The following is a 10351-nucleotide window of genomic DNA, read 5'->3' as shown; positions in this document are numbered from 1 at the left end:
CTCAGGAACCAACTGTCCCTCCTCCCCTCCGGCCATGGCTGGCACAAGGTTCTCTCCCTCCCCTGCTTCTAGGATTGGACTACCTCCCCCCTCGGCAGCCTCTCACCAAGGATTACAGGATTTAAATGTCTGATTTAGCAAGCCTGAGCCTCTAGGGTGGCCATCTGCTCCACTAGAAAGTGGCAGGATACCTGGGTTCCCAAGGGGAACGGGGGTGGGTGCTACTGGATGGAGAGAGGCCAGTGGGAGGCCTGCTAGCCAGGGTCCCAGGAAAGTGGGGGCAGCTAAGGTAAGAGTAGGGGTGTAGGGCTAGGGCCTTCCCAGCATCCCCTCATCCTGGGCCTCATGCCAGGTAGTTGAATGAATTGAAGCTTTAAACTCTGCCAGGAAAACCTTTCAAAGGGCTTCTTGGGATAGGGAGGAGAGTCGGGTTGAGGAGCTCAGTACCGCCTGGCCATGCTCCTCAGGGCTGCTGGCTCCCAGGGAGGGGGGCTGGAGGCAGGCAGGCTCTTCCCCATCACCCCCTGCTGTCTGAGCCAGTGCTTGGAGGGGCGGTCAGACATGGCTTGTCCTTCCTCCTCCCTGGTGGTGGAGACGGGTGCTAGGGTCCAGAGGGTGCTACTGTCCGGGGGGCTTCTGGGGCCTTATCAACCAGCTGAAGGTGCCAGCAGGAGCCCCTTGCCTTGCCCCAAGGATCCCAGACAGCTATGAAGTGACCAGCCTTCCTGACCTCAAAACCACCTTTTTTTTTTTGTTTTTCTTAGCAGGGAATGTCAAACGCTCCCCAGGAGATCCACATCTGCCTCTTTCAGAGACTTTTCACTTAAACATCTGTCCCTACCCAGCAGGCAAACTAGAGTTCCTGAAGCTCAGTCCCTCTGTTTGCCTCTGTAGACAGGTCACCTTGATGAGCTTCCTTTTTCTTTTTTTTTTTTTTTAGGCTTTATGGGAGCATAATTGACCCCCCAAAATTGCATACATTCAAGGTATGCAGTGTGATGATTTGATATCGGGGTGTATTCTGAAATCATTACCACAATCAAATTAATTAGCATGTCCATCATGACACATAGTTACCATTTGTGTGTGCGCATGTGTCCACCTATGACTACGCTTGGATCTACTCTGCAGATTTCAAGTAAACAGAAAATCTCCCTTTTTGACAACCGTCCTCCACCCTTTCAGTCCCAGCCTTTTCCTGGTTTATGTCCCTAGCTCTGTTTTCATTTCTGCTGTGCTGCTTCAGATCCACTCTGACTCTGCCAAACTCTTCTTGAGCTGATAGATTGCCAGATTGAGAATTACGGTCGGGCGCGGTGGCTCACGCCTGTAATCCCAACACTGTGGGAGGCCAAGGCAGGCCTCGGGATCACCTGAGGTCAGGAGTTGGGAGACCAGCCTGACCAACATGATGAAACCCCGTCTCTACTAAAAGTACAGAATTAGCTGGGCATGGTGGTGCAAGCCTGTCATCTCATCTACTCGGGAGGCTGAAGCAGAAGAATTGCTTGAACTCAGAGGTGAAGGTTGCAGTGAGCCGAGATCCTGCCATTGCACTCCAGCCTGGGCAACAAGAGTGAAACTCCATCTCAAAACACACAAAAAAAGAAGTACAAAGTCTGAGACTTCAGGCCAGCTCTGCTACACTATATACTCTACCCACTCTGGTCCTATTTGCTGGCTTCTTTCCCTCTGGTCCTGTTCACGTTCCTGTCCCATCCAGTCAAGCAGGTACTCATTGGTACCTTACCCTGTGCCAGGAGCTGTTATAGGCCCTGAAACCTGTGGCAGACGTGGTCCCTACCCTCCCACTCAAAGAGCCCAGGCCTTATCCTAATGAGGTCCAAAATCAAATCTCCCAATTTCCTCATGGCTCCGATCTAAACTTGTAATTCACAACCTTAAATCAGTATGTTCTGTTTTTTTATTTAGAAAACATTTCTGGCTGGGCACAGTGGATCACGCCTGTAATCTCAGCTACTCAGGAGGCTGAGGCAGGGGAATCACTTGAACCCAGAAGGCAGAGGGTTGCAGTGAGCCGAGATCATGCCATTGCACTCTAGCCTGGGCAACAGAGCAAGACTCCACCTCAAAAAGAAAAAAGAAAGAAAGAAAAAAAAAAAAACATTTCCCCCTCATTTTAGGAACATGAGTTCTCCAAATCTAAAATTCGTACTCTGAGGAGATTGAATAGCCTTAAATGCTTTCATCGTTAAAAAGAAAGAAAGGGAGCTGGTATGCATCCTAAAAATTAAAAATATACCTGTAATCCCAGCACACTGGGAGGCTAAAGCAGGAGGATAGCTTGAGGCCAGGAGTTTCAGATCAGCCTAGGCAACATAGCAACACCCCATTTCTATTTTAATAAAATAAAATATTGTGAAACACATTTACAATTTTTAAAATTTAATTTTAAAATTAAACTTAAATTTATTCATTTGTGTGTGTGGGTTTTTATTTTCTTTTTTCTTTTTTTTTTTTGAGATGGAGTGTCACTCTGTCGCCCAGGATGGAGTGCAGTGGCGTGATCTCTGCCTCCCAGTTCAAGCGATTCTCCTGCCTCAGCCTCCCAGGTAGCTGGGACTACAGGTGCATGCCACCATGCCCGGTTAATTTTTGTATTTTTAGTAGAGACAGGGTTTCACTATGTCACCAGCTAACCTGGAACTCCTGACCTCAGGTGATTCGCACACCTCGGCCTCCTAAAGTGCTAGGATTACAAGCGTGAGCCACCACACCCAGCCCAAAGTTGGTTTTAATAGCAGACAGTCTATCAACATAATTCAATACATTAAGTTTAGAAAAATTATGTATGATATCAACAGATGCTGAAAGGAATTTGATTAAATTTCAGTAGTCATTTCCTTAAAACACACACACACACACTTTAATTAAAACAGTAATAGACTGATAACGAAATACCAATTTTCCTAAACAGTTAAACAGTAAGATAATTTCAATTGAGATCAAGAGCTGGGCTGGGCACAGTGGCTCACACCTGTAATCCCAACACTTTGGGAGGCCAAGGTGGGTAGATCACCTGATGTCAGGAGTTCGAGACCAGCCTGGCTAACATAGTGAAATCCCACCTCTACTACAAATACAAAAAAATTAGCTGGGCATGGTGGCAGGCACCTATAATCCCAGCTACTGGAGAGGCTGAGACAGGAGAATTGCTTGAACCCGGGAGGCGGGGGTTGCAGTGAGCCAAGATCACACCATTGCACTCCAGCCTGGGCGACAGAGCTAGACTCAGTCTCAAAAAAAAAAGAGCTGGCCACACCTATAATCCAAACATTTTGTGAGGCCGAGGTGGGAGAATTGCTTCAGGCCAAGAGTTGAACACATAGTCAAAATAGCCAGACCTCTCTCTAGATAAATAAACAAATAAATAAATAAATAATCAAGTACTGTATAGGGGGCTGTATGGTGGCTCATGCCTGTGATCCCAGCACTTTGGGAGGCCAAAGTAGGAGGATCCCTTGAGACCAGCCTAGGCAACAGAGCAAGACTGTGTCTCTACTTTAAAAAAAACTGGCCGGGCGCAGTGGCTCATGCCTATTATCCCAGCACTTTGGGAGGCTGACGTGGGTGAATCAGGAGGTCAGGAGTTTGAGACCAGCCTGGCCAACATGGTGAAACCCCATCTCTACTAAAAATACAAACATTAGCCAGGCGTGGTGGCAGGTGCCTGTAATCCCAGCGAGTTGGGAGGCTGAGGCAGGAGAATCACTTGAACCCAGGAGGCAGAGGTTGCGGTGAGCAAAGATCGCACCATTGCACTCAGCCTGGGCGACAGGGCGGGACTCCATCTCAAAATAAATAAAATAAAATAAATGTATGGGGATATAGACTTACTCTGGTTTTATGTTATTTTTTCTTTATTTTATTTTTTTTGAGACGGAGTCTCGCTCTGTTGCCCAGGCTGGAGTACAGTGGCGCAGTCTCTGTTCACTGAAACCTCCCCACCTCTCCGGTTCAAGTGATTCTCCTGCCTCAGCCTCTCGAATACCTGGAATTACAGGTGCCTGACACCACCCCTGGCTAATTTTTTGTATTTTTAGTAGAGACGGGGTTTCACCATGTTGGCCAGGCTAGTCTCGAACTCCTGACCTTGTGATCCGTCCGCCTCTGCCTCCCAACGCACTGAGACTACAGGAGTGAGCCACTGTGCCCAGCCTTCTCTGGTTTTAGTGCATTCAAAAGGAACAAAAAAGGAAGAAAATCACTGGTAAAAAAAATTTCTTTCTGGTTAGAGTGGGTGTTTGGAAATTATATATATATATTATATATTCTATATATACACACACACACACATACATACACGTATGCCTTTATAGGATAGTATACCAAAACTCAGAAATATTATGGAATTAACAGACTTTAGTAAGGTAGATAAATAGTAGGGAGAAAAATACTAATTTTATCTTCCAGCAGAAGCACTGTGAAAAATTAGAGAACAAGAAAACATTCCATTCAAAATAATGACAACAAGACCAAGCATGGTGGCTGACACCTGTAATCCCAGAACTTTGGGAGATCGAGACAGGAGGATCACCTGAGGTCAGGTTCGAGATCAGCCTGGCCAACATGGTGACACCCTGTCTCTACTGAAAATACAAAAATTAGCTGGGCGTGATAGTGTAAGCCTGTGATCCCAGCTACTCGGGAGGTCGAGGCAGGAGAATCGCTTGAACCCAGGAGGCAGAGATTGCAGTGACCCAAGATCCTGCCACTGCTTTCCAGCTTGGGCAACAGAGCAAGGCTCCATTTCCAAAGACAATAGCAGTAAATATCAAGAAATAAGTGTAATAGGAATGGCACACACAAAGAAGGAATGGCACAGAAGCTGTATGCAGAAGACCACAAACCCTTATTTAAGGACATAAGCCAAGATCCAAAGAAAATGATAGATTCTCAGATGGAAAAACTAAAAAAAAAAAAAAGACAAGAAAAATCAATTATCTCGAGATAAATACAATATAATGCAATTTCAATTAGAATCCCAAGTTTTCATTGTGTGAGTGTGAATTGGGTAAATTTATCATAAATGTATAGGAATGAGTAAGTGCCACTAGTTGTTTTAAGAAATACTGAATTTTGGCCGGGCGCGGTGGCTCAAGCCTGTAGTCCCAGCACTTTGGGAGGCCGAGACGGGCGGATCACGAGGTCAGGAGATCGAGACCATCCTGGCTAACACGGTGAAACCCCGTCTCTGCTAAAAACTACAAAAAACTAGCCGGGCGAGGTGGCGGCGCCCGTAGTCCCAGCTACTCGGGAGGCTGAGGCAGGAGAATGGCGTGAACCCGGGAGGCGGAGCTTGCAGTGAGCTGAGATCCGGCCACAGCACTCCAGCCTGGGTGACAGAGCGAGACTCCATCTCAAAAAAAAAAATAAAAATAAAATAAAAAATAAAAAATACTGAATTTGGGCCAGGTGCGCTCACGCCTCTAATCCTGGCACTTTGGGAGGCTGAGGCAGGCAGATCACGCGGTCAGGAGATGGAGACCATCTGGCCAACATAGTGAAAACCCGTCTCTACTAAAAATACAAAAAATTCGCTGGCATGGTGGCACGCACCTGTAGTTCCAGCTACTCAGGAGGCTGAGGCAGGAGAATTGCTTGAACCTGGGAGGTGGAGGTTGCAGTGAGCCAAGATCCCGCCACTGCGTTCCAGCCTGGCAACAAAGTGAGACTCCGTCTCAAAAAAAAAAGGAGGCCAAGGCGAGTGGATTACCTGAGGTCGGGAGTTCAAGACCAGCCTGGCCAACATGGCGAAATCCCATCTGTACTAAAAATACAAAAATTAGCCTGGCAGTGGTGGCCCATGCGTGTAATCCCAGCTACTAAGGGGGCTGAGGCAGGAGGATCTCTTGAACCGGGGAGGAGGAGGTTGCAGTGAGCAGAGATTGTGCCATCGTACTCCAGCCTGGGTAACACAGTGAGACTCTGTCTCAAAAATAAATAAATCAGTACTGAAGGCTGGGCACGGTGGCTCATGCCTGTAATCCCAACACTTTGGAAGGCCGAGGCAGGTGAATCAGTTTCAGCTCAGGAGTTCCAGACCAGTCTGGGCAACATGGCAAAACCCCGTCTATACTAAAAATACAAAAATTAGTCAGGCGTGGTGACACGCACCTGTATTCCCAGCTACTTGAGAGGCTAAGGCAGGAGAACCCCTTGAACCTGGGAGGCAGAGGTTACAGTGAGCTGAGATCGTGCCACTGCACTCCAGCCTGGACGACAGAGCAAGAGAATCTGTCTCAATAAATAAAATAAAGAATACAAAATAAAATAAATAATAACATTTTAAATAATAAGTAAATAATAAGCAACAGAATGGAGAAGGGGTCCTATTTGCCTTGCCAGATTTTTGAGAACTTAGTATAGGCCGGGCAGGTGCAGTGGCTCACGCCTGTAATCCCAGCACTTTGGGAGACCAAGGCAGTAGATCACATGAGGTCAGGAGTTCAAGATCAGCCTGACCAACATGGTGAAACCCCATCTCTACTAAAAATACAAAATTAGCTGAGCTTGGTGGCACATGCCTGTAATTCCAGCTACGGGAGGCTGAAGCAGGAGAATCACTTGAACTCGAGAGGTGGAGGTTGCAGTGAGCTGAGATCGCGTTACTGTACTCCAGCCTGGGCAACAAGAGTGAGACTCTGTCTCAAAAAAAAAAAAAAGAAAAGAAAACTTACTATAAAACTACTGGGATGAGGTCAATGTAACATATGGAGTGGTAGACAAACCAAGGGAAACAAGAAGTAACAAATATAGATGTTCGCATACAGGATAATTATTATATGGCCAAAATTAGCATTTCCATTTAATCGGAACACATTAGATATATTTGTTATTTTTGTTATTTATTTATTTATTTATTTATTTATTTATTTATTTATTTATTTATTTTGAGACAGAGTTTCACTCTCGTTGCCCAGGCTGGAGTGCCATGGTGCGATCTTGGCTCACTGCAACCTGGGTTGAAGCGATTCTCCTGCCTCAGCCTCCCAAGTAGCTGGGATTACAGGCATGCACCACTACACCTGGCTAATTTTTTTTTTTTTTTCTGCATTTTTAGTAGAGACAGGATTTTCCATATTGGTTAGGCTGGTTTTGAACTCCTGACCTTAGGTGATCCGCCCACCTCGGCCTCCCAAAATGCTGGGATTACAGGCATGAGCCACCATGCCCTGTCCCTATCTCTCTCTCTCTTTTTTTTTTTGGAGATGGAGTCTGGCTCTCTCACCCAGGCTGGAGTGCAATGGCGCAACCTTGGCTCACTGTAACCTGAGTTCAAGTGATTCTCCTGCCTCAACCTCCCAAGTAGCTGGGATTACAGGCGTCTGCCGCCATGCCCAGCTAATTTTTTGTATTTTTAGTAGAGACAGGGTTTCACTGTGTTCCCCAGGCTGGTCTCAAACTGCTGAGCTCAGGCAATCCACTCACCTCAGCCTCCCAAAGTGCTAGGATTACAGACGTGAGCCACCGCGCCCGGCACCTGTCTCTCAAAAATATATTTTTTGCCCAACACACATTTCCAAGTTGCCATAGGGTAAACAAAGTAAATTAAGCTGGCACAACTGAAAAAATAAAACTGGGGCCTTGGCCAGGCACAGTGGCTCAGGCCTATAATCCCAGCACTTTGGGAAGCTGAGGTGGGAGGATCACTTGAGCCCAAGAGTTTGAGACCAGCCTGAGCAGCATAATAAGACCCTATCTCTATAAAAAATTTAGGCTGGGCGTGGTGGCTTATGCCTGTAATCACAGCACTTTGGGAGGGCGAGGTGGGCAGATCACTTGAGGTCAGGAGTTCGAGACCAGTCTGGCCAACATGGTGAAAACTCTTCTCTACTAAAAATACAAAAGTTAGCCAGGCATGGTGGCGTGCGCCTGTAATCCCAGCTACTCTGGTGGCTGAGGCATGAGAATCACATGAACCTGGAAAGTGAAGGTTGCAGTGAGCCGAGATTGCCCCACCGCACTCCAGCCTGGGTAAGGAAGTGAGACTCTGTCTCCAAAAAAAAAAAAAGATACTACAGACCAGGCATGGTGGCTCACGCCTGTAATCCCAGCACTTTGGGAGGCCGAGGTGGGTGGATCACAAGGTCAGGAGATCGAGACCATCCTGGCTAACACAGTGAAACCCTGTCTCTACTAAAGATTCAAAAAATTAGCCCGGCATGGTGGCGGGCGCCTGCAGTCCCAGCTACTCAGGAGGCTGAGGCAGGAGAATGGTGTGACCCCGGGAGGTGGAGCTTGCAGTGAGCTGAGATTATGTCACTGCACTCCAGCCTGGGCGACAGAGCAAGACTCCGTCTCAGAAAAAAAAAAAATCAAGGAGGCCCGGCGAGGTGGTTCACACCTGTAATCCCAACGCTTTGGGAGTCCAAGGCAGGTGGATCACCTGAGGTCAGGTGTTTGAGACCAGCCTGGCCAACATGGCACAACCTGTCTCTACCAAAAATACAAACATTAACTGGGTGTGCTGGCGGGCGCCTGTAATCCCTGCTACTCGAGAGGCTGAGGTGGGAGAATCACTTGAACCCGGGTGGTACAGGTTGCAGTGAGCCAAGATTGTGCCACTGCACTCCAGCCTGGGTGACAGAGCAAGACTCCATCTCAGAAATAAATAAGTACATAAATAAATAAATAAGTTAATAAAAGAAAATTTAAAATGAATTAGAGCTCTGCTAGGGGAAGTACTGACATATGATATTTATTGAGTGGGAAAAGTAAGATGCATGAAAGTGTGTACAATATGACCCAATTTTGGTATAACAATGACCAAAACCCAGTAATCCTTTTCTATGATGGGGTGTGTGTGTGTGTGCGTGTGTGTGTATTATGCATTCATGATAAAATTGTGTATAGGTGTGTGCATATGTAATAAAGCTATTTTTCAAGACAAATACTAAGACCAATTCATTGCAAAAAGAGAAAAGGCCCTGAGAAGAAAATAAAAATTAGCTATAAGCCCCTCCCCTCCCCCATATACCACAAGAAACATCATATATACTTTTTTCTATGCTTACATGTGTGTGTTTACTTTTTAATTAATTAATTAATTTTTTTTGAGACAGAGTTTCCCTCTTATTGCCCAGGCTGGAGTACAATGGCGCAATCTCAGCTCACTGAACCTTCCGCCTCCTGAGTTCAAGCAATTCTCCTGCCTCAGCCTCCCAAGTAGCTGGGAGTACAGGCATCCGCCACCAGGCCTGGCTAATTTTTTCAATTTTTAGTAGAGACGGGGTTTCACCATGTTGGCCAGGCTAGTCTCGAACTCCTGACCTCAGGTGATCCTCCCACCTCAGCCTCCCAAAGCGCTGGGATTACAGGCATGAGCCACCACGCCCAGCCTGTGTGTTTACTTTGCACAAAATTAGGATCATATAGTTCATATTGCTTTTTTTTTTTTTTTTGAGATGGAGTTTCGCTCTTGTTGCTCAGGCTGGAGTGCAATGGCACGATCTCGGCTCACTGCAACCTCCGCCTCCTGGGTTCAAGTGATTCTCCTACCTCAGCCTCCCGAGTAGCTGGGATTACAGGCATGCACCACCACGCCCGGCTAATTTTGTATTTTTTTTTTTAGTAGAGACGGGGTTTCACCATGTTGGCCAGGCTGGTCTTGAACTCCCGACCTCAGGCGATCTGCCCACCTCAGCCTCCCAAAGTGCTGGGATTACAGGCGTGAGCCTCTGCGCCCGGCCCATATTGCTTTGACATCCATGTTTCTTCTAGTCAACTTTTCTCATCTGTCTCTGAGCATTTGCTGATGCTCTTTTCTCTCCAAACCACCCCTCCTTTAATCTCCCATTTAAATGCTACCTCCTCTGAGAAAGCTTCCCTTTAACGTGCCTGACAGACAGTGGTTGGCGGCTCTGAAGTTTATCATCACAGGCTCTCTCCCCTTCCTTGAAGCATGTTTAGGTCTACCTTGTATGAGAGTTTCTCGTGTGCTCCTCACCTCTCCTGTTAAACTGGGGAGCTCCTTGGGGGCAGGATCTCTGCCTCTTTCATAACTGTGTCCTCACGGTGCCTAGAATGTACACAGTAGGCACTTCATAAGCATCACTGTACAAAAGGGACATAGGCTTCCTGCCTGTCTTGTATGGAGTCATCTCGAGACAGTGTGCACTAAATTAGACAAGGCGAATGGGGTAGATGCTTGGACACTGCAAGGAAGAGATCATAGCTGGGGAGCCGCCTCCAAGGCCTTGGGGATCCCCTTGGGACCACCCAGATCCACCCTCCACTCCTTCCCTGGGCTCTTCCAACTGCTCAGAAAGGAACAACCCACACGCAGGGCTCTGTGTATGATATATATTTATATATATAATTGCTCTCA

Source organism: Piliocolobus tephrosceles, chromosome 16 (assembly GCF_002776525.5).
Source record: "Piliocolobus tephrosceles isolate RC106 chromosome 16, ASM277652v3, whole genome shotgun sequence".
In the NCBI taxonomy this organism is placed as follows: Eukaryota; Metazoa; Chordata; class Mammalia; order Primates; family Cercopithecidae; genus Piliocolobus; species Piliocolobus tephrosceles.
The sequence above is the reverse complement of the archived record's forward strand: the minus strand, read 5'-3'. Positions refer to the sequence as shown.